This window comes from Amblyraja radiata, chromosome 5, assembly GCF_010909765.2.
Source record: "Amblyraja radiata isolate CabotCenter1 chromosome 5, sAmbRad1.1.pri, whole genome shotgun sequence".
In the NCBI taxonomy this organism is placed as follows: domain Eukaryota; kingdom Metazoa; phylum Chordata; class Chondrichthyes; order Rajiformes; family Rajidae; genus Amblyraja; species Amblyraja radiata.
The window spans coordinates 113,162,283-113,185,112 of record NC_045960.1 but is presented as its reverse complement, the minus strand read 5'-3'; positions in this window follow the sequence as shown (position 1 = coordinate 113,185,112).

Here is a 22,830-nt window from a genome sequence, read left to right as displayed (position 1 = left end):
CGTTCCTTCTCCCCAGAGATGCTGCCTGTCCCGCTGAGTTACTTCAGCACTGTGTCTACCTTAGATGTACCAGGATGTTGCCAGGACATTAGACAATCGACAATAGACAATAGGTGCAAAAGGTGATCACATTGAATGGCGGTGCTGGCTCGAAGGGCTGAATGGCCTACTCCTGCACCTATTGTCTATTGTCTATTGTCTATTGTGTAGGCCATTCGGCCCCAATATGATCATGGCTGATCATCCAACTCAGTATCCTGTACCTGCCTTCTCTCCATACCCCCTGATCCCTTTAGCCACAAGGGCCACATCTAACTCCCTCTTAAATATAGCATATGAACTGGCCTCAACTACCTTCTGTGGCAGAGAATTCCAGAGATTCACCACTCTCTGTGTGAAAAATGTTTTTCTCATCTCGGTCCTAAAAGACTTCCCCCTTATCCTTAAACTGTGACCCTTTGTTCTGGACTACCCCAACATCGGGAACAATCTTCCTGCATCTAGCCTGTCCAACCCCTTAAGAATTTTGTAAGTTTCTATAAGATCCCCCCTCAATCTTCTAAATTCTAGCGAGTACAAGCCAAGTCTATCCAGTCTTTCCTCATATGAAAGTCCTGATCAGTCTGGTGAACCTTCTCTGTACTCCCTCTATGGCAAGAATGTCTTTCCTCAGATTAGGAGACCAAAACTGTACGCAATACTCCAGGTGTGGTCTCACCAAGACCCTGTACAACTGCAGTAGAACCTCCCTGCTCCTGGCTGATCATCCCCAATCAGTACCCCGTTCCTGCCCTCTCCCCATATTCCCTGACTCCGCTATCTTTAAGAGCCCTTTCTAGCTCTCTCTTGAAAGTATCCAGAGAACCGGCCTCCACCATCCTCTGAGGCAGAGAATTCCACAGACTCACCACTCTCTGTGTGAAAAAGTGTTTCCTCGTATCCGTTCTAAATGGCTTACCCCTTATTCTTAAACGGTGGCCCCTGGTTCTGGACTCCCCCAACATCGAGAACATGTTTCCTGCCTCTAGTGTGTCCAAACCCTTAACAATCTCATATGTTTCAATAAGATGCCCTCTCATCCTTCTAAACTCCAGAGTGTACAAGCCCAGCTGCTCCATTCTCTCAGCATATGACAGTCCCGCCATCCCGGGAATTAACCTGGTGAACCTACGCTGCACTCCCTCAATAGCTAGAATGTCCTTCCTCAAATTAGGGGACCAAAAACTGCACACAATACTCCAGGTGTGGTCTCACTAGGGCTCTGTACAACTGCAGAAGGACACGTGAGCTTGAGCTATAGGGGGTGGTTGGGCAGTTTAATTTAGTTTAGTTTAGAGATACAGCGTGGAAACATGCCCTTCGGCCCACTGAGTCCGCGCCGATCAGCGATCCCCAAATACTAACACTATCCTACACACTAGGGACAATTACACAAAGCCAATTAACCTACAAACTTGTAGGTCTTTGGAGTGTGGGAGGAAACCGGAGATCCCGAAGAAAACCCACAGACTCACAACTCTCCGTGAGAAAAAGTGTTTCCTCATCTCCATTCTAAATGGCTTACCCCTTATTCTTAAACTGTGGGTTGTGAGTCTGTGGAATTCTCTGCCTCAGAGGGCGGTGGAGGCCGGTTCTCTGGATAATTTCAAGAGAGAGCTAGATAGGGCTCTTAAAAATAGCGGAGTCAGGGGATATGGGGAGAAGGCAGGAACGGGGTACTGATTGGGGATGATCAGCCATGATCATATTGAATGGCGGTGCTGGCTCGAAGGGCCTGAATGGCCTACTCCTGCACCTATTGTCTATTATCTATTGGGCTGAATGGCCTGTTACCACTCTCTGACTCTATGAGACGAAGGAACACTGATCCATTGCTTCCCACAGCTCAATTAGCTTAGCTCTCTGTTCTCAAGTTACTGACCTCTCTGCTGAGCGAAATACTTGTTAGTTTATCTCTCCTGATCTTACACAGTAAATCTGACCTCAACCTCATGTGTTCCAATACAAACAGCGCCAGCCATGGAAACGCCCTTGCAAATCTCTGCACTCACAGCTATCACAGTCTTGCTCTTTGGTGGTGACCAGATACAGATATCTACATCCCTGTATCAGGTCTCCCTGCAGCCTACAACACTCTAGGGAAAGCAATCCATGTCTGTCCAACCTCCTCTTGTATCTGATACCCTGTAATCCAGACACCATTCTGGTAAACCTCCTCTGCACCATCTCCAAAGCCTCCACTCCCTTCCTGTAACTGCACGCAATACTCCAAATACGCTCTAACAATAGACAATAGGTGCAGGAGTAGGCCATTCGGCCCTTCGAGCCTGACCCGCTGAGTTACTCCAGCACTTTGTGAAACGTCACCTATCCATGTTCTCCACAGATGCTGCCTGACCCGCTGAGTTACTCCAGCACTCTGTGAAACGTCACCTATCCATGTTCTCCACAGATGCTGCCTGACCCACTGAGTTACTCCAGCACTCTGTGAAACGTCACCTATCCATGTTCTCCACAGATGCTGCCTGACCCACTCAGTTATGGTGCAGCAGCATCTATGGAGCTAAGGAAATAGGCAACGTTTCGGGCCGAAATCCTTCTGGAAATAGGCAACGTTTTGGGCCGAAACCCTTCCGGGTTTCGGCCCGAAACGTTGCCTATTTCCTTAGCTCCATAGATGCTGCCTGACCCGCTGAGTTACTCCAGCACTCTGTGAAACGTCACCTATCCATGTTCTCCACAGATGCTGCCTGACCCGCTGAGTTACTCCAGCACTTTGTGAAACGTCACCTATCCATGTTCTCCACAGATGCTGCCTGACCCGCTGAGTTACTCCAGCACTCTGTGAAACGTCACCTATCCATGTTCTCCACAGATGCTGCCTGACCCGCTGAGTTACTCCAGCACTCTGTGAAACGTCACCTATCCATGTTCTCCACAGATGCTGCCTGACCCGCTGAGTTACTCCAGCACTCTGTGTCTTCCATTGTAAGCTAAGTTTAGTTTAGTTTATTGTCACATGTACAGAGTTGCAGAGAAAAACCTTTGTTGCGCGCTATTCAATCAGCGGAAAGACAATACAAGATTACAATCGAGCCGTCCACAGTGTACAGATACAGGATAAAGGGAATAGCGTTTAGTGCAAGGTAAAGTCCAGTAATGTCCAATTAAGGATAGTTCGAGGGTCCCCAATGAGGTAGATGGAAGGTCAGAACTGGTCTCTAGTAGGTGCTAAGATGGTTCAGTTGCTTGATTTATTCTTGCGAATGAAACATAAATAAACCAAAGGAATAGTTAGATCTCGCGCCGGGTGGGTGTTGAGCAGCCAGGTTGTTGTCTGTTGGTGTCAATATCTGCCAGGCCCTGACACAGCTCCATTTGGTGGGTGGTAGAGCGGGCACCCAGAGATGACATGGTTGGCTGTCTGTTGTTCTGCTCCACATTCACAGGCTGGGCTCTGGTGGAGGGAGCCCCCATCTCCACACACTGGCATTGAAACGCCCAACTCCAGTACCAAGTCTGTTGAGCTTCACCCATCCACGCACCTCTGAGGAGCTCAGACCCTGGACAGCTTTTATCTGGTGAAGAGATGTAGCTGTGTAATGGGGATGAGGTTGCCTGATAACAGAAACTGTCCCTGAATCTGGAGGTGTGCGTTCATTTTCACACTTCTGTACCTCTTGCTCGATGGAAGAGGGGAGAAGAGGGAGTGGCCAGGGTGAGACTGGTCCTTGGATGATGCTGCTGGCCTTGCCGAGGCAGCGTGAGGTGTAGATGGAGTGGATGGAAGAGTGTGTGATGGTCTGGGCTGAGTTCACAGCTCATAGAAACATAGAAACGTAGAAAATAGGTGCAGGAGGAGGCCATTCGGCCCTTCAAGCCAGCACCGCCATTCATTGTGATCATGGCTGATCATCCCCTATCAATAACCCGTGCCTGCGTTCTCCCCATATCCCTTGACTCCACCAGCCCCTAGAGCTCTATCTAACTCTCTCTTAAATCCATCCAGTGACTTGGCCTCCACTGCCCTCTGTGGCAGGGAATTCCACAAATTCACAACTATCTGGGTGAAAATGTTTTTTTCTCACCTCAGTCTTAAATGGCCTCCCCTTTATTCTAAGACTGTGGCCCCTGGTTCTGGACTCGCCCAACATTGGGAACATTTTTCCTGCATCTAGCTTGTCCAGTCCTTTTATAATTTTATATGTTTCTATAAGATGCCCCCTCATCCTTCTAAACTCCAGTGAATACAAGCCCAGTCTTTTCAACCGATCCTCATATGACAGTCCCGCCATCCCAGGGATCAATCTCGTGAACCTACGCTGCCTCGTGAACAATCTCGTGAACCTACGATGTCCTTCCTCAAATTAGGAGACCAAAACTGTACACAATACTCCAGATGTGGTCTCACCAGAGCCCTATACAACTGCGGTTCCTCCTGGAGCAGACAGTGGAGAGAGGGAGGCTGCACCAAGAGAGGGAGGTAGGTGGATTCCCACATCTCCCTGAGCACCACTTCAAACTGTTTTTGTTCTTCAAGGATTGACCAAAGGACGGCTGGCGGTTGAGGCTAGAGTGAGGGGAATGCAAACCATACATGGTCCCGAGCAACGTTATCAGTGCAGTCTACAGCACATGACTCCTGTCACCAACACCAGCTGAGGGCCGGCCACTTAGATAAACAAATGAATCACACCGCTAAACTAAACATTACCACTCTGACTTGGAACATGGCACCAGTTCAGTATCGGTTCATAGAACACAGTTGTGTACAGTTTTGGTCTCCTAATTTGAGGAAGGACATCCTTGTGATTGAGGCAGTGCAGCGTAGGTTCACGAGATTGATCCCTGGGATGGCGGGACTGTCATATGAGGAAAGATTGAAAAGACTAGGCTTGTATTCACTGGAGTTTAGAAGGATGAGGAGGGATTCTTATAGAAACATATAAAATTCTAAAAGGACTGGACAAGCTAGATGCAGGAAAAATGTTCCCAATGTTGGGCGAGTCCAGAACCAGGGGCCACAGTCTTAGAATAAAGGGGAGGTCATTTAAGACTGAGGTGAGAAAAAACTTTTTCACCCAGAGAGTTGTGAATTTGTGGAATTCCCTGCCGCAGAGGGCAGTGGAGGCCAAGTCACTGGATGGATTTAAGAGAGAGTTAGATAGAGGTCTAGGGGCTAGTGGAATCAAGGGATATGGGGAGAAGGCAGGCACGGGTTATTGATTGGGGACGATCAGCCATGATCACAATGAATGGCGGTGCTGACTCGAAGGGCCGAATGGTCTACTCCTGCATCTATTGTTCTATGTTTCTATGTTTCTATGTTTCTATGTAACACAGAACAGTACAGCATGGGAACAGGCCCTTCGGCCCGCAATGTTCATACCAAATATGATGTCAAGTTAAACTGATCAATCGATCAATCAATCAGTTTTATTCATCACAAACACATGTAAGTGCAGTGAAATGAATTTGCCAGCAGCGGTACAATAAAAAAGAACGCACAATACACCATAAAATGTAACCCATTCTCTACTGTGGTGGAAGGCACAAAGTTCAGTAATCTCGTCTGCCTGCATGTTATCCATATCCATGTGCCCGTCAAAAAGCCTCTTAAACACCACTATCGTATCTGCCTCCACCACCACCCCTGGCAGCGCGTTCCAGGCACCCACCACCCTCTGTGTAAAAAAACCTGCCCCGCACATCTCCTTTAAACTCTGCCCCTCTCACCTCAAAACTACGCCCTCTAGTGTTGGACATCTCCACCCTGGGAGAAAGGTTCTGAATGTCTACCCTATCATATTGAAACATATAAGATTATTAGGGGCTTGGACACACTAGAGGTTAGGAAACATGTTCCCAATGTTGGGGGAGTCCAGAACCAGGGGCCACAGTTTTAGAATAAGGGGTAAACCATTTGGGACCTATGATGAGCGTTTGATGGCACTGGGCCTGTACTCGCTGGAGTTTAGAAGGATGAGGGGGTACCTCATTGAAACTTATAGAATAGTGAAAGGCCTGGATAGAGTGGATGTGGAGAGGATGTTTTCACTAGTGGGAGAGTATAGGACTAGAGGTCACAGCCGCAGAATTAAAGGGCGTTCTTTTAGGAAGGAGGAATTTATTTAATCAGAGGGTGTTGAATCTGTGGAACTCATTGCCACAGAAGGCTGTGGAGGCCAAGTCAATGGATATATTTAAGGCAGAGATAGATAGATTATTGATTAGAGCAGGTGTCAGAGGCCATGGGGAGAAGGCAGGAGAATGGGGTTAGGAGGGAGAGATAGACCAGCCATGATTGAAATGCGGTGTAGACGATGGGCTGAATGGCCTAATTATACTTCTATCACTTATGATCTTACGAACATTGAAATTCTTGCAGCAGCACAACAGAATATGTAAACATAGTACACAGCAAACAATATCAGAAACGAGGAAAAACATTTAGTGTGTGTATATACATATATATATATACACCCACACAGACATACTTAAAAACAAATAAACAATAATAGTGCAAAAAGCTACAGTTTAAGAATAAGGCGTATGCCATTTAGAATGGAGACGAGAAAATGACAATAGTCAATAGACAATAGACAATAGGTGCCGGAGTAGGACATTCGGCTCTTCGAGCCAGCACCGCCATTCAATGTGATCATGGCTGATCATCCCCAATCAGTACCCCGTTCCTGCCTTCTCCCCATATCCCCTGACTCCACTATCCTTAAGAGCCCTATCTAGCTCTCTCTTGAAAGTATCCAGAGAACCAGCCTCCACCACCCTCTGAGGCAGAGAATTCCACAGACTCACAACTCTCTGTGAGAAAAAGTGTTTCCTCGTCTCCGTTCTAAATGGCTTACCCCTTATTCTTAAACTGTGGCCCCTGGTTCTGGACTCCCCAAACATCAGGAACATGTTTCCTGCCTCTAGCGTGCCCAAACCCTTAATAATCATATGTTTCAATAAGATTTCCTCTCAACCTTCTAAACCCCAGAGTGTACAAGCCCAGCCGCTCCATTCTCTCAGCATATGACAGTCCCGCCATCCCGGGAATTAACCTTGTAAACCTACGCTGCACTCCCTCAAGAGCAAGAATGTCCTTCCTCAAATTTGGAGATGGAAACTGCACACAATACTCCAGGTGTGGTCTCACTAGGGCTCTGTACAACTGCAGAAGGACCTCTTTGCTCCTATATTCGATTCCTCTTGTTATGAAAAGCTGGCGACTCTTGCATATGGACACAGTGAGCTGTTTCTGTGTATTATGTATTAATCAGAGGTTGTATTTATGACAATAACCTAACTGATCTGGATGCAACAAAGTGAGTTTCACTGCAGCTTGGTGCATGCGATAATAATGAAGCATTGTCTAGGTGATGTAAAAATCTGTGTGAAACTGCGGGCACAGTTAATCATCAGTTCTCTTTGCAGGAGACGTACTGACACCAGGAGAAAAAGAGCCTCTTGCCGTGTCTTGCAGTCAGCTGGCTTTGCTGCTGAGAATGAACAGTGCTAACAGGTATTGATCGGATCCCCGTCCCTGCAGTATTTGGTGTCGATCCAGCTCCTCTCTGCCCTACACCTTCCCTCTGTCACTGGGAAATTACAGGAACCATTCTCTGCCTCATGCAGCACAGACACAGGCCCTTCAGCCCAGCTCACACCTGGATTCTTGGACAAAAGTGCTGGAGAAACTCAGCGGGTGCAGCAGCATCTATGGAGGGAAGGAAATAGGCAACATTTCGGCACAAACCCTTCTTCAGACTGATGTAGGGTGGTGGGTGGGGCGGGGAGATGAAAGGAAAAAGGAAGAGGAAGAGCCCTAGGGCTGAGGGAGAGCTGAGAAGGGGAGGAGACAGCAAGGGCTACCGGAAATTGGAGAATTCAATGTTTAAGCCGCTAGGGTGCAGACTGCCCAAGCGGAATATGAGGTGCTGCTCCTCCAGTTTCAGGTGGGACTCACTCTGGCCATGGAGGAGGCCCAGGACAAAGAGGTCAGATTGGGAATGGGAGGGGGAGTTGAAGTGTTGAGCCACCGGGAGGTCAGGTTGGTTAATGCACATCTGCAGTTCCTTCTTAAACACCTGGATTCCTGGATCTTGGTCCTCCAAATGGAATTTATACAGGTTTAAGGTGGCGGTGGGTGGACTTAAGCAAAAAAGGGTTCTTGGAGAAGAAGAGCTCCCTTAAAAGTAGTTGCGTCTGGTTGGGTAACTATAGTAGGGTGAAGACTATTCCATGCTTTAATTGTGCGGGGGAAGAATGAATTGCTCTATACATCTGTCTTGGCAGCTGGTATGTTAAATTGGATCTGCTCCTGATATGTTTGGGTTTGGTGTAGGTTTAGTCATCTATGTCGAGCTGACCATTTAACATTTTGTACAAACAGGTCAAACTATGAGCTTCATGTCTGTCTTGGAGAGGGTTCCACCCCGTCCAGTCAATTCAGGAGTTTGGTGACACTCGCTTCTCTCTCATAGGTATTCGTAACAAATTGAGCTGCCTGTATTTGGACACGTTGGATGGAAGAAATGTTTCTATTTGTGTACGGGTCCCTTCCTCCCACACTCCAAAGACGTGCGGGTTTGTAGGTTAATTGATTAATTGGCTTGATAAAATGTAAAATTGTCCAAGTTGGCGATATGTGGAGTACTGCCCTGCCGACAACAAAATTCAGAAGGTTTAGAAGGTAGTGTACGGGGTGATCGCTGATCAGTGTAGACTTGGTGGGCTGAATGGCTAGTTTCCACGCTCCTGGTGACCACGTGGGTTTCCTCCGGGTGTTCCGGTTTCCTCTCACACTCCAAAGACGTGCAGGTTAGAAACATAGAAACATAGAAATTAGGTGCAGGAGTAGGCCATTCGGCCTTTCGAGCTGATCATCCAACTCAGTATCCCGTACCTGCCTTCTCTCCATACCCTCTGATCCCCTTAGCCACCAGGGCCACACCTAACTCCCTCTTAAATATAGCCAATGAACTGGCCTCGACTACCCTCTGTGGCAGGGAGTTCCAGAGATTCACCACTCTCTGTGTGAAAAAAGTTCTTCTCATCTCGGTTTTAAAGGATTTCCCCCTTATCCTTAAGCTGTGACCCCTTGTCCTGGACTTCCCCAACATCGGGAGCAATCTTCCTGCATCTAGCCTGTCCAACCCCTTAAGAATTTTGTAAGTTTCTATAAGATCCCCTCTCAATCTCCTAAATTCTAGAGAGTATAAACCAAGTCTATCCAGTCTTTCTTCATAAGACAGTCCTGACATCCCAGGAATCAGTCTGGTGAACCTTCTCTGCACTCCCTCTATGGCAATAATGTCCTTCCTCAGATTTGGAGACCAAACTGTACGCAATACTCCAGGTGTGGTCTCACCAAGACCCTGTACAACTGCAGTAGAACCTCCCTGCTCCTATACTCAAATCCTTTTGCTATGAAAGCTAATATACCATTCGCTTTCTTCACTGCCTGCTGCACCTGCATGCCCACTTTCAATGACTGGTGTACCATGACACCCAGGTCTCGCTGCATCTCCCCTTTTCCTAGTCGGCCACCATTTAGATAATAAAGGTTTGTATGTTTATTGCCCTCAGTACATTGCCTCTCGTTTGTTGGGAGTGGGATATCATAAAACCCGTGTGAAGGGGGGATCGATGGTCAATAGACAATAGACAATAGACATTAGGTGCAGGAGTAGGCCATTCGGCCCTTCGAGCCAGCACCGCCATTCATAAAGACTGCAGAGAGGATTATCAGAACGGAACTCCCCTCCAAGGACACAATCTACACACAGCGCTGTCAAAAAAGAGCAGAGAGAATCATCAGAGACACACTACATCCAGCTCACTCCCTGCTCAAACACAAAAACTGCACATACAACCTCAGGCACAGACGAGCAGACAGCTTCGCCACAAACAGAACACGCTTTTTTAAGAGCTTCTTCCCTGCCACAGTGAGACTCTTGGCCAAAACAAAATGAACTGATGTCCTGACCTACCTCATAGCATATCATATTATATCATATTATATTGTCTCCTGGGCCTGTGCAATTTACAATGCAATCGACACTTTTATATAGGGTTTGTGCAAGTTACAATGCTCTCACTTTCCCCTTTATATAGGGTTTTAGGCACTTTCTTTTCTATTTCTAGAGAAGTATATGTTTTTATAGATTATGTGTCTTTCTGTGTGTCTTTTTAATTTGACTTGACTTGACTCTCTGAACAACCGCACAAGAGTTCCTATGTGTGTAAGCACAAATGGCAAATAAAGTTTTTGACCTTTTGACCTTTGACAATGTGATCATGGCTGATCATCCCCAATCAGTACCCCGTTCCTGCCTTCTCCCCATATCCCCTGACTCCGCTATCTTTAAGAGCCCTATCCAGCTCTCTCTTGAAAGTATCCAGAGAACCGGCCTCCACCGCCCTCTGAGGCAGAGAATTCCACAGACTCACAACTCTCTGTGAGAAAAAGTGTTTCCTCATCTCCGTTCTAAACAGCCTACCCCTTTTTTTTTAAACTGTGTGGCCCCTGGTTCTGGACTCCCCCAACATCGGGAACATGTTTCCTGCCTCTAGCGTGTCCAAACCCTTAACAATCTTAGATGTTTCAATGAGATACCCTCTCATCCTTCTAAACTCCAGAGTGTACAAGCCCAGCCGCTCCACTCTCTCAGCATATGACAGTCCCGCCATCCCGGGAATTAACCTTGTAAACCTACGCTGCACTCCCTCAATAGGAAGAATGTCCTTCCTCAAATTAGGGGACCAAAACTGCACACAATATGTGGTCTCACTAGGGCCCTGTACAACTGCAGAAGGACCTCTTTGCTCCCATTTAGCAAGAATGTCCTTCCTCAAATTATAGTCGGTGCGGAGTCGGTGGGCCGGAGAGTCTGTTTCCATGTTGTATCTCCAAACTAGACCACAATATGTTGCCTGACCTGCTGAGTTCAGCACTCTGTATTTTGCCCATGGTTCCAGCATCTGCTGTTCCACGTAACCAGCGACAGAGTAGTAGAGGTTACTAGAGATTAATAGTCAACTCCATAGTAACTGGGACAATGCTCTATTTTAGTAACGCATCTACGACAACAGGAGCACTGTAGAAAAGGTAGGACTATAATCATATCGCTATGGTAACTGCAGGAGGCCATTAACGTCAGCATGATAGTAATATTAGCTGGGACTGGCAGCGTTGCAGTGGGGGCAAGGAGCTCTGTGGCACCAGAGATGGTCCATCTGCCCATTGCGTCGGTTTTAGCTTCAAGACTCAGCGTGGAAACAGGCCCTTCGGCCCACCGAGTCCACGCCGACCCCTTCATACTAGTTCTATGTTATCCCTCTTTCTCATCCACTCCCTGCACACAATAGGCAATCAACAACAGACAATGGACAATAGGTGCAGGAGGAGGCCATTCGGCCCTTCGAGCCTGCACCGCCATTCAATGTGATTATGGCTGATCATCCCCAATCAGTACCCCGTTCCTGCCTTCTCCCCATATCCCCTGACTCTACTATCTTTAAGAGCCCTATCTAGCTCTCTCTTGAAGGCATCCAGAGAACCGGCCTCCACCGCCCTCTGAGGCAGAGAATTCCACAACTCTCTGTGTGAAAAAGTGTTTCCTCGTCTCCGTTCTAAATGGTTTACCCATTATTCTTAAACTGTGTGTGGCCCCTGTAGATGCCTTCGATGGTGGGGAGGACAGTACCTGTGATGGACCGGGCAGTGTCCACCACTCTCTGAGGTCTGAAGAAGGGTTTCGGCCCGAAACGTCGCCTATTTCCTTCGCTCCATAGATGCTGCTGCACCCGTTGAGTTTCCCCAGCAATTTTGTGTACCTTCGATATTCCAGCATCTGCAGTTCCCTTTTGAACACTCTCTGAGGTCTCCTTTGTTCCTGGGCGATCGTGTTACTGAACCAGGCCGTGAAGCAACCAGTCAGTGTGCTCCCCACATTACACCTGTAGGTGTTCGATAGAATATTCAAAGACATACGAAATCGTCCCAGGACAAAGAGGCGTTGATGTGACTGTAACGGACCTTCTCAATGCCCAAGAGATGGAGCCAATCCAAGATGCATTCAGGAAAGCGAGTCCTTCATATTTTGGACCTTAACGCCACATTTCATGGAACCGATTCAAGGGAGTTCTCTCATCTCCGCTCGAATGATTCCCATTGATTCCTTCCACTTACTGCATTGACTGTGTGCCTCTCAGCTTCATCTTTGCCAATTGCTCTTTGCAGTCCTTCTTGGTAATTTATGAGATTTTTTATTGGCTTCCTTGCCAGGTACTAAAGGCCCAAAGCCCACTAATGCTTCCTGGAGACTTATTCTTGGGACAATTCCATGGTTTGATAAGCCTGGCTTAATCGCACTTGTAAAGCTGGTGTCACTACAGATTAAAAAAGTATGCCTCAATTCTAGAAGTTGTTACTTCCAATAGTGTGAGTTTCCATCCAGTGTTATATTCAGCGTCAGGCAACTGACCCACCCTAAAACAACTAGAGAGCAGTCATAGAAACATAGAAACATAGAAACATAGAAAATAGGTGCAGGAGTAGGCCATTCGGCCCTTCGAGCCTGCACCGCCATTCAATGTGATCATGGCTGATCATCCAACTCAGTATCCCATACCTGCCTTCTCTCCATACCCTCTGATCCCTCTAGCCACAAGGGCCACATCTAACTCCCTCTTAAATATAGCCAATGAACTGGCCTCAACTACCTTCTGTGGCAGAGAGTTCCAGAGATTCACCACTCTCTGCGTGAAAAATGTTTTTCTCAGTCCTGAACTACTATATCCCGGTGGCTCAGCACTTCAACTCCCCCTCCCATTCCCAATCCGACCTTTCTGTCCTGGGCCTCCTCCATGGCCAGAGTGAGTCCCACCGCAAATTGGAGGAGCAGCACCTCGTATTTCGCTTGGGTAGTTTACACCCCAGCGGTGTGAACATTGACTTCTCCAATTTCAGGTAGTCCCTGCTTTCTCCCACCTTCCCCTCCCCTTCCCAGCTCTCCCACAGCCCACTGTCTCCGCATCTTCCTTTCTTCTTCCCACCCCCCCCACATCAGTCTGAAGAAGGGTCTCGACCCGAAACGTCACCTATTCCTTCGCTCCATAGATGCTGCCTCACCCGCTGAGTTTCTCCAGCATTTTTGTCTACCAACGATCTACTGTACCACATTGGAGACTTTCAGACTATCTTTGATTGGACTTTACTGGCTTTATCTTGCACTAAAATGTATTCATATTATTCCCTTTATCACGTATCTGTACACTGCGAATGACTGGTTAACACACAACAAAAGCTTTTCACTGTACCTCAGCACACGTGGCAATAAACTAAACTGAACTGAACCCAAAGCAATGGACGAGATCCTTGAGGGACATGTTCCCGATGTTGGGGGAGTCCAGAACCATGGGCCACACAGTTTAAGAATAAGGGGTAAGCCATTTAGAACAGAGACGAGGAAACACTTTTTCACACAGAGAGTTGTGAGTCTGTGGAATTCTCTGCCTCAGAGGGCGGTGGAGGCCGGTTCTCTGGATACTTTCAAGAGAGAGCTGGATAGGGCTCTTAAAAATAGCGGTCAGGGTATATGGGGAGAAGGTAGGAACGGGGTACTGATTGGGGATGATCAGCCATGATCACATTGAATGGCGGTGCTGGCTCGAAGGGCCGAATGGCCTACTCCTGCAACTGTTGTCTATTGAAATAGACAAGTTAAAGCAAGTTCAGGAGGCACGACACACAGGGGGCAGGGAGGGAGGGAGGGACATCTGATGGACACCTATCTCCTGCTCGATGCCCGCACAAACCCCTGCCACCAATGTTTGCTTTAACCTCCTGGCCGTTGATAGTCCTGAACCCAATACAATAAGGCATGCCGGCTCCACTACTTTCTTAGAAAACTATAGGTATGTACCATCGGCACATGGTGCAGCGGGTAGAGCTGATGCTTCACATCGTCATAGACCTGGGTTCGATCATGACCTCAGGTGCTGTCTGTGTGGAGTTTGCACGTTCTCCCCGTAACCAGCTGCTCCAGTTTCCTTCCACATTCCAAAGACATTCCCCTCTTTTGACCCGATATGTCAACTATCCATTTTATCCAGAGATAAGAAAGCTAATGGAATGTTGGCCTTCATAACAAGAGGATTTCAGTATAGGAGTAGAGAGGTTCTTCTGCAGTTGTATAGGGCTCTGGTGAGACCACACCTGGAGTATTGTGTACAGTTTTGGTGTCCTAATTTGAGGAAGGACATCCTTGTGATTGAGGCAGTGCAGCGTAGGTTCACGAGATTGAAAAGACTAGGCTTGTATTCACTGGAGTTTAGAAGGATGAGGGGAGATCTTATAGAAACATATAAAATTATAAAAGGACTGGACAAGCTAGATACAGGAAAAATGTTCCCAATGTTGGGCGAGTCCAGAACCAGGGGCCACAGTCTTAGAATAAAGGGGAGGCCATTTAAGACTGAGGTGAGAAAAAACCTTTTCACCCAGAGAGTTGTGAATTTGTGGAATTCCCTGCCACAGAGGGCAGTGGAGGCCAAGTCACTGGATGGATTTAAGAGAGAGTTAGATAGAGCTCTAGGGGCTAGTGGAGTCAAGGGATATGGGGAGAAGGCAGGCACGGGTTATTGATTGGGGACGAGCAGCCATGATCACAATGAATGGCGGTGCTGGCTCGAAGGGCCGAACGGCCTCCTCCTGCACCAATTTTCTATGTTTCTATGTTTCTATAGGCACAAAATACTGGAGTAACTCAGCAGTGATTTTGTTACATTCTGTTTTGTAGTTGTTTTGCACAATTCGCGAGCATTGCCACTTTTCATTTCACTGCACATCTCGTATGTGTACAGTATGTGACTAATAAACTTGACTTGACTTGGCTTGACAGGCAGTATCTCTGGAGAGAAGGAATGGGTGTTGTTTTTGGGTGGAGACCCTTTCTCAGACTGAGACTCCAGAGATGCTGCCTGACCCACTGTGTTACTCCAGCATTGTGCATCTGTACTGCTCCATGTGTCAGTGAGAACCAGTATAAACTACTTGACGTAGGTTAGGTGAGTAAGGGCTGGATTTGGTTACAGGTGTGAAAACATTTGATCACCTGTATGTTCTCTCTGGCTTCTTGAGTTCAATGTCAAGGGGCAGCTTATTGAGTTCCCACATTTTATTCCACGCACTGATGTCAACATAAATATGACTGATCAATGGAAAGGTGAGAAAGATGGTGAAAACAGTTTCGTTTAGTATAGTTTAAATATACATTGTGACCACACCTGGAGTATTGTGTGCAGTTTTGGTCCCCTAATTTGAGGAAGGACATTCTTGCTATTGAGGGAGTGCAGCGTAGGTTTACAAGTTTAATTCCCGGGATGGCAGGACTGTCATATGCTGAGAGAATGGAGCGGCTGGGCTTGTACACTCTGGAGGTTAGAAGGATGAGAGGGGTCTTATTGAATAATATAAGATTATTAAGGGTTTGGACACACTAGAGGCAGGAAACATGTTCTCGATGTTGGGGGAGTCCAGAAACAGGGGCCACAGTTTAAGAATAAGGGGTAAGCCATTTAGAACGGAGACGAGGAAGCACTTTTTCACACAGAGAGTGGTGAGTCTGTGGAATTCTCTGCCTCAGAGGGCAGTGGAGGCCAATTCTCTCAATGCTTTCAAGAGAGAGTTAGATAGGGCTCTTAAAGATAACGGAGTCAGGGGATATGGGGAGAAGGCAGGAACGGGGTACTGATTGTGGATGATCAGCTATGATCACATTGAATGGCGGTGCTGGCTCGAAGGGCCGAATGGCCTACTCCTGCACCTACTGTCAATTGTCCATTGCTCTCTCTGTGCCTGCGCGGGTTTCCTCCAGATGTTTGTGGGCCTGTTGTGTTCCTGCAAATAAGAATTTAATGATTCCGTTTCAGGATATTTGATAACAAAACACTCTCGACTATATACACTGGTGCTCCAGTTTCAATGGTCAAAGGTGGACAAAAATGCTGGAGAAACTCAGCGGGTGAGGCAGTATCTATGGAGCGAAGGAAATAGGTGACGTTTAGAAATAGGTGACGAATAGAAACGTCACCAATTTCTTCGCTCCATAGATGCTACTTCACCCGCTGAGTTTCTCCAGCATGTTCATCTACCTTCATGGGTCCATAAGTCGTAAGCATAGAATTAGGCCATTTGGCCCATCGAGTATTCTCCTGGATGAAATTCAGTACATCACTCCAGGAATGAGTAGGTTAGCATACGATGTGCGTTTGACAGCACTGGGCCTGAACTCACTGGAGTTTAGAAGGTTGAGGAGGGACCTCATTGAAACTTACAGAATAGTGAAAGGCCTGGATAGAGTGGATGTGGAGAGGATGTTTCCACTAGTGGGAGAGTCTAGGACCTGAGGTCATAGTCTCAGAATTAAAGGGGGCTCCTCTCGAAAGGATGTGAGGAAGAACTTCTTTAGTCACAGGGTAGTTAATTTGTGGAACTTCTCGACACAGAGGGCTGTGGAGGACACGTCAGTGGATATTTTTGAGGCAGATATAGACAATAGACAACAGACAATCGGTGCAGGAGTAGGCCATTCGGCCCTTTGAGCCAGCACAGCCATTTGGCCCTTCGAGAAAGCACCGCCGTTCAATGTGATCATGGCTGATCATCACCAATCAGTACCCCGTTTCTGCCTTCTCCCCATATCCCCTGACTCCGCTATCTTTAAGAGCCCTATCTAGCTCTCTCTTGAAAGTATCAAGAGAACCGGCCTCCACCGCCCTCTGAGGCAGAGAATTCCACAGACTCACAACTCTCTGTGTGAAAAAGTGTTTCCTCGTCTCCATTCTAAATGCCTTACACCTTATTCTTAAACTGTGGCCCCTGGTTCTGGACTCCCCCAAATTCGGGAACATGTTACCTGCCTCTAGCGTGTCCATACCCTTAACAATCTTATATGTTTCAATGAGATACCCTCTCATCCTTCTAAACTCCAGAGTGTACAAGCCCAGCCGCTCCATTCTCTCAGCATATGACAGTCCCGCCATCCCGGGAAATAACCTTGTAAACCTACGCTGCACTCCCTCAATAGCAAGATTCTTGATTAGAACGGGTGTCAGGTGTTATGGGGAGAAGGCAGGAAAATGGGATTAGGAGATCAGCCATGATTGAATGGCGGAGTGGGCTTGATGGGCCGACTGGCCTAATTCTACTCCTATAACGTGAATTTGTGAGGCGCTGCCTCAAAAAGACAGCCAGCATCATCAGAGACCCGCACCACCCTGGCCACGCTCTCATCTCACTGCTACCATCGGGAAGAAGGTACAGGAGCCTGAAAACCGTGACCTCCAGGTTCAAGGACAGATTCTTCCCAGCAACCATCAGGCTCTTGAACACCGCAACCACCAAATAAACTCCAGTCTACAATGACTTGGGGGCTTTGGTTTTGTCTTTGCACAATAATTGTTTGTTTGCTTCTATATATGCAGTATATATATATATATATTCTGTAGAGTCCATAATAAACACAGTACTAGAAACATAGAAACATAGAAAATACTGTAGGTGCAGGAGTAGGCCATTTGGCCCTTCGAGCCTGCACCGCCATTCAATGGCTGATCATCCAACTCAGAATCCTGTACCTGCCTTCTCTCCATACCCCCTGATCCCTTTAGCCACAAGGGACACATCTAACTCCCTCTTAAATATAGCCAATGAACTGGCCTCAACTACTTACTGTGGCAGAGAATTCCACAGATTCACCACTCTCTGTGTGAAAAATGTTTTCCTCATCTCGGTCCTAAAAGATTTCCCCCTTATCCTTAAACTGTGACCCCTTGTTCTGGACTTCCCCAACATCGGGAACAATCTTCCTGCATCTAGCCTGTCACATAAAAGCTCAGGCAATGCTGCAGCCTTGATTGAAGGCCGAGAAACTGCAGGATCTTGTACCTTGCGTAAAACACAAACTTTTGGGGATATGAGTGGTCAACATTTTGGATTGGGACCCTTGTTCAGATTAGTTCTGTCTTCAGAATTCTCAGTTCTGAAAAATAGACATCGACAATAGGTGCAGGAGTAGGGCCATTCGGCCCTTCGAGCCAGCACCGTTGTTCAATGCAAACATGGCTGGTCATCCCCAATCAGTACCCCGTTCCTGCCTTCTCCCCATATCCCCTGACTCCACGATCTTTAAGAGCCCTATCTAGCTCTCTCTTGAAAGTATCCAGAGAACCGGCCTCCACTGCCCTCTGAGACAGAGAATTCCACAGACTCGCAACTCTCAGAAGGGTTTCGGCCCGAAACTTTGCCTATTTCCTTCGCTCCATAGATGCTGCTGCACCCGCTGAGTTTCTCCAGCACTTTTGTCTATCTCTGTGAGAAGAAGTGTTTCCTCGTCTCCGTTCTAAATGGCTTACCCCTTATTCTTAAACTGTGGCCCCTGGTTCTGGACTCCCCCAACATCGGGAACATGTTTCCTGCCTCTAGCGTGGCCAATCCCTTAATAATCTTATATGTTTCAATAAGATACCCTCTCATCCTTCTAAACTCCAGAGTGTACAAGCCCAGCCACTCCATTCTCTCAGCATATGACAGTCCCGCCATCCCGGGAATTAACCTGGTGAACCTACGCTGCACTCCCTCAATAGCAAATAGAAAGTTCCCGACCTGAGATGTCGTCTGTCCATTCCCTCCACCGACGCTGCCTGACCCACTGAGTTCCTCCAGCACTTTGTGTTTTTGCAGCCTTGTTTGTCTCCAATCAGAACAATGACATGACAGAAAAAGACTTCCTTGTTCACCCCAAGTGGCCAAAGAATGATCCTTGTAACCTCATAGTCAAACAGCCGTCACATCTGTTATGTGGCATTCAGTACAATTTAAAAATGATCACACTGTCAGATGACACTCTGCAGCTCAATAGCTTCTGATTTGACTGTCACTGCCATCTCCAACGCAGTGAGCCCCAGACTGCTTGAACTTGCTACTATCTCGAGAAACTAATTTGAGCATTTTACTCCTTGTCACCACAGTACAACTACTGCGAGCCTTTTCCAAAGCTTACAACAATCCAATTCTGTTTGAACAGATCAACTGCCCTGATCTGTTTAGAGTGAGGTTTTGATAGCATTATTTGCTTTTAGACTTCAGAGTTAAACCACAGTCCCACTGTATGAGTTCATTCCAAGAGCTCTCTGATTCCAAGAGTTTGCCCTGATTCGAACTCGGAGATTTACGGTAATGGCCACTCGTCGGTACTCGGGGCTCTCGTGGACATTTTTCAACATGTTGAAAAATCTTCACGAGTCTTCCCGTGCTTACCTGCTGTTAGCGAGTCTTCCCGAGTACCTGCCATTAGCGTTACGAGCCGCTAAGAGACGTTCCCAGGCTCTGACGCACCCGCTACGTCCATTCTCCGTACTTACCACGAGTTTGATTTTTTTTAAACTCGGGAGAGCTCTTGGAATGAACTCGTACCGTGGGACAGGGCTATTACCGCGCAAAAAACAGGCCATTCGGCCCACCGCGTCCAAACCGACCAGCAATCACCCTGTACAATAGTAAGATTAAACGAGAACGTTATTTTATGAGGAGTAACGTTGAGGGATTACGTGAAGAACCCGCTAGGACGCATGCGTGTCATTCTTCAAAGCAGCGGCGTGAAATCACAGATAACGGTAGCGACTAAACATAGTAAGATTAGAGAAGAGATACCAGTTAAGTATATGATCAAGGGTGGGAGCGGAGGGCACGTAATCCCTCAACGTTACTCCTCATAAAAATTTCCCTTTGAGAATAGGGAAGATTCAAACAAGAGGACATGACTTCAGAATTAAGGGACAGAAGTTTAGGGGTAACATGAGGGGGAACTTCTTTACTCAGAGAGTGGTAGCGGTGTGGAATGAGCTTCCAGTGGAAGTGGTGGCGGCAGGTTCGTTGGTATCATTTAAAAATAAATTGGATAGGCATATGGATGAGAAGGGAATGGAGGGTTATGGTATGAGTGCAGGCAGGTGGGACTAAGGGAAAAAAGTTGTTCGGCACGGACTTGGATGGCTGAGATGGCCTGTTTCCGTGCTGAAATTGTTATATTATATGATAAAATAACGATCAAACTTCAAACTGGTAAGTTCTCGTTTAATCTTACTATTTTACTTCGGAGTCACGTTAGTGACTACGTGAAGGTTTTAAAGCTCTGTGATTTCATGCCGTGGAAACGAGTCCATGCATCACATCTGCCTTGATTATGGGGAGAATAGTGTTAACATCATTAGACATCAATACGATATTGAAAACCCAACGATAAATATATTAACACCAAATTATAGCCCCTATTTATGGGCTATAAATAGAACTTAAAATTGTTTCTGCAAATGTTCCAGGTTTAACGACTGGATTGTTATAAAATCGTTGGAAAGTTTTCTCCGTTGACCATCCTGCTGTCTTGAGGATTTGGTCCATAGGAACATCCAACTTCATAGCTGCCGATGTAGCGGCAGCCCTGGTGGAGTGAGATTTAAAATGCTAGTGTCTACTCCAGCCTTATTAGGATCTGTTTTAGCCATCTAGAGATGGTCTGGACTGTCACTGTTTTGAGTGGCTGTTTGTAGCTGATTAAAAGTGACATTTCTTTCCCTCTGATGATCTTAGTATACTCCATATATAATAGTAAGTGTGTTACACTACCGAGACGATCATCTGTCGGGTAGGCCCTGAATTCTGTTTTTAGGCCTGCTGACCCCTGTCTGTTCTGTTTGACTAATTAATTGATGTGAAAAGTGAAATTTCCAGATGAAATAGTCATGTTGTCCAACCTTAGTTTCTGTAGTGACTGGACGCTTTGTGCCGTGACCAAGCCATCAGCATGACTGTTTTCATAGTCAGTTTCTGTAGGGACAGAGCTGTAGCTGGAGACCAGTTCTTAACATGGTCAGTACAATGCTCACATCCCATATTTGGGAGTACCTGGTTCTTGGGGGATTAACATTAAAATGCCCCTCATGAGTTTGGTTACCAGGGTGTGTCCCAACAGAATGCCGCTCTGTTCCTTGCCACAGGTATGTTGACAGAGCACTTCTGGCGCAGTTGATGGCACTATGACTGAGCCTCTCATCATAATGGAGGCTTGCCAGGAATTCCAGAACAGACGGGATGTTCATAGATCTGTGGGTGATCTTTCCTTTGTTACCGGATGGACCAGTAAATTAGGTCTATGATGGATATTGATGCATGGTTCTAATACCATGTCGAGTATCACCGGGAACCATGGTTGAGTAGGCCAATCGGGTACTATCAAAATACCAGACGCCGAGTCTTGCTGTATTTTCCTTAATACCTGACTGATGAGGCAGAAAGGAGGGAATGCATAAATAAACAATTCCCCCCAATGCAGCGAAAATGCATCTGTTGCCGCTGCCCCAGGTCTGGTTCCCATGAAACATAATTTGATAACTGGTGATTGAGCCTGGATGCGAAAAGATCGATATCTGGTGTTCCATACCATGCTGTAATTTCAGCAAATACATTTTTATCCAACATCCATTCAGTGTTTTCATTGAATTTGCGTGACCTGGTGTCTGCCACTAAATTTAGTTTACCTGGTAAGTAGGTAGCTGATATCCAAATATTTCTCTGGATACACCATTGCCAAATTGTGTTGGCCAGATTGTCACATGATGTCGATTTATTTCCACCCATATGGTTGATATATGCTACCACGGTGGTGTTGTCAATTTGTAGTCTAACATGTTGGTGATTTAACCCAGAACAATATGACTTAAGGCCATGGAATGCACTTAACATTTCCAGGTAGTTCATGCCCAGTGTTGTTAATAATGATGCCTCCTGTGCATTCCATCTCCCTCGACAGCTGGAGATGGAATTGGTAGCTCCCCAACCAAGTGCACTGGCATCAGTTTGTAGTACCATAGACGGGTTGCTGATAATTAGTGGATTGGAACAATACTTGATGTTGTTTTCCCACCATTTTAGTTCCATCATGGCCTCTGTTGGTAGCTTCATTGGTCTGTCAAAATGGCCACCATTAATTTTGAGTGCTCTTATTTTTGCTCTCTGTAAATTTCGATAGTGTAAAGGTCCAAATTGTGTGGCTGGAAATACAGCCACTATTTTCCCAATTATTCTAGCTACCAGTCTAATGGATGGTTTGGTGATGTCAATGATTTCGCTACAAGCCTCTTTTAAGGCTGTAACCTTTTCTTTCGGCAAAGTCACTGACATGAGAACTGAGTTAATGGTGAACCCCAGATAATCCATTTTTGTTGAAGGCGTTAATTTAGACTTAACTGGATGGATGATAAATCCCAGTTCTTCAAACAATTGTTTTGTGGCTGTTACTGCTTGTTTAGTCAATTCCAAAGTTTTGCCAACAATAAATATGTCATCTAGATATGCCAGTACCATGTGTTTTTGTTTTCGCAGTAACGCTAGGGCTGGTTTCAAAATGTTTGTGAATAACCTGGGGGCTGATGTCAGCCCATTAGGTAGTGCCCTGTATTGCCAGTGCTGACCCATCCAGTTGAATTTTAAATAACATCTGTGGTCACCTCTTATGGGTACTGTATAGTAAGTATCTTTTAAATCAATGCTTGCCATGTAGTAGCCTTCGGAAATCAATTGCTTAGCAGTAACAAAGGTTTCCATCTTGAAATGAATATATTGTACAAAGGTATTTAAAGTAGTCAAATCGATGATGATGCGGCAACCACCATCTTTCTTGTTTTTTATAAAGATATTGGACACGAATTCCTGTGATTTGTGTTGGGTGTGTTCAATTACTCCTTTTTTATATAGTCGTTGTAGTT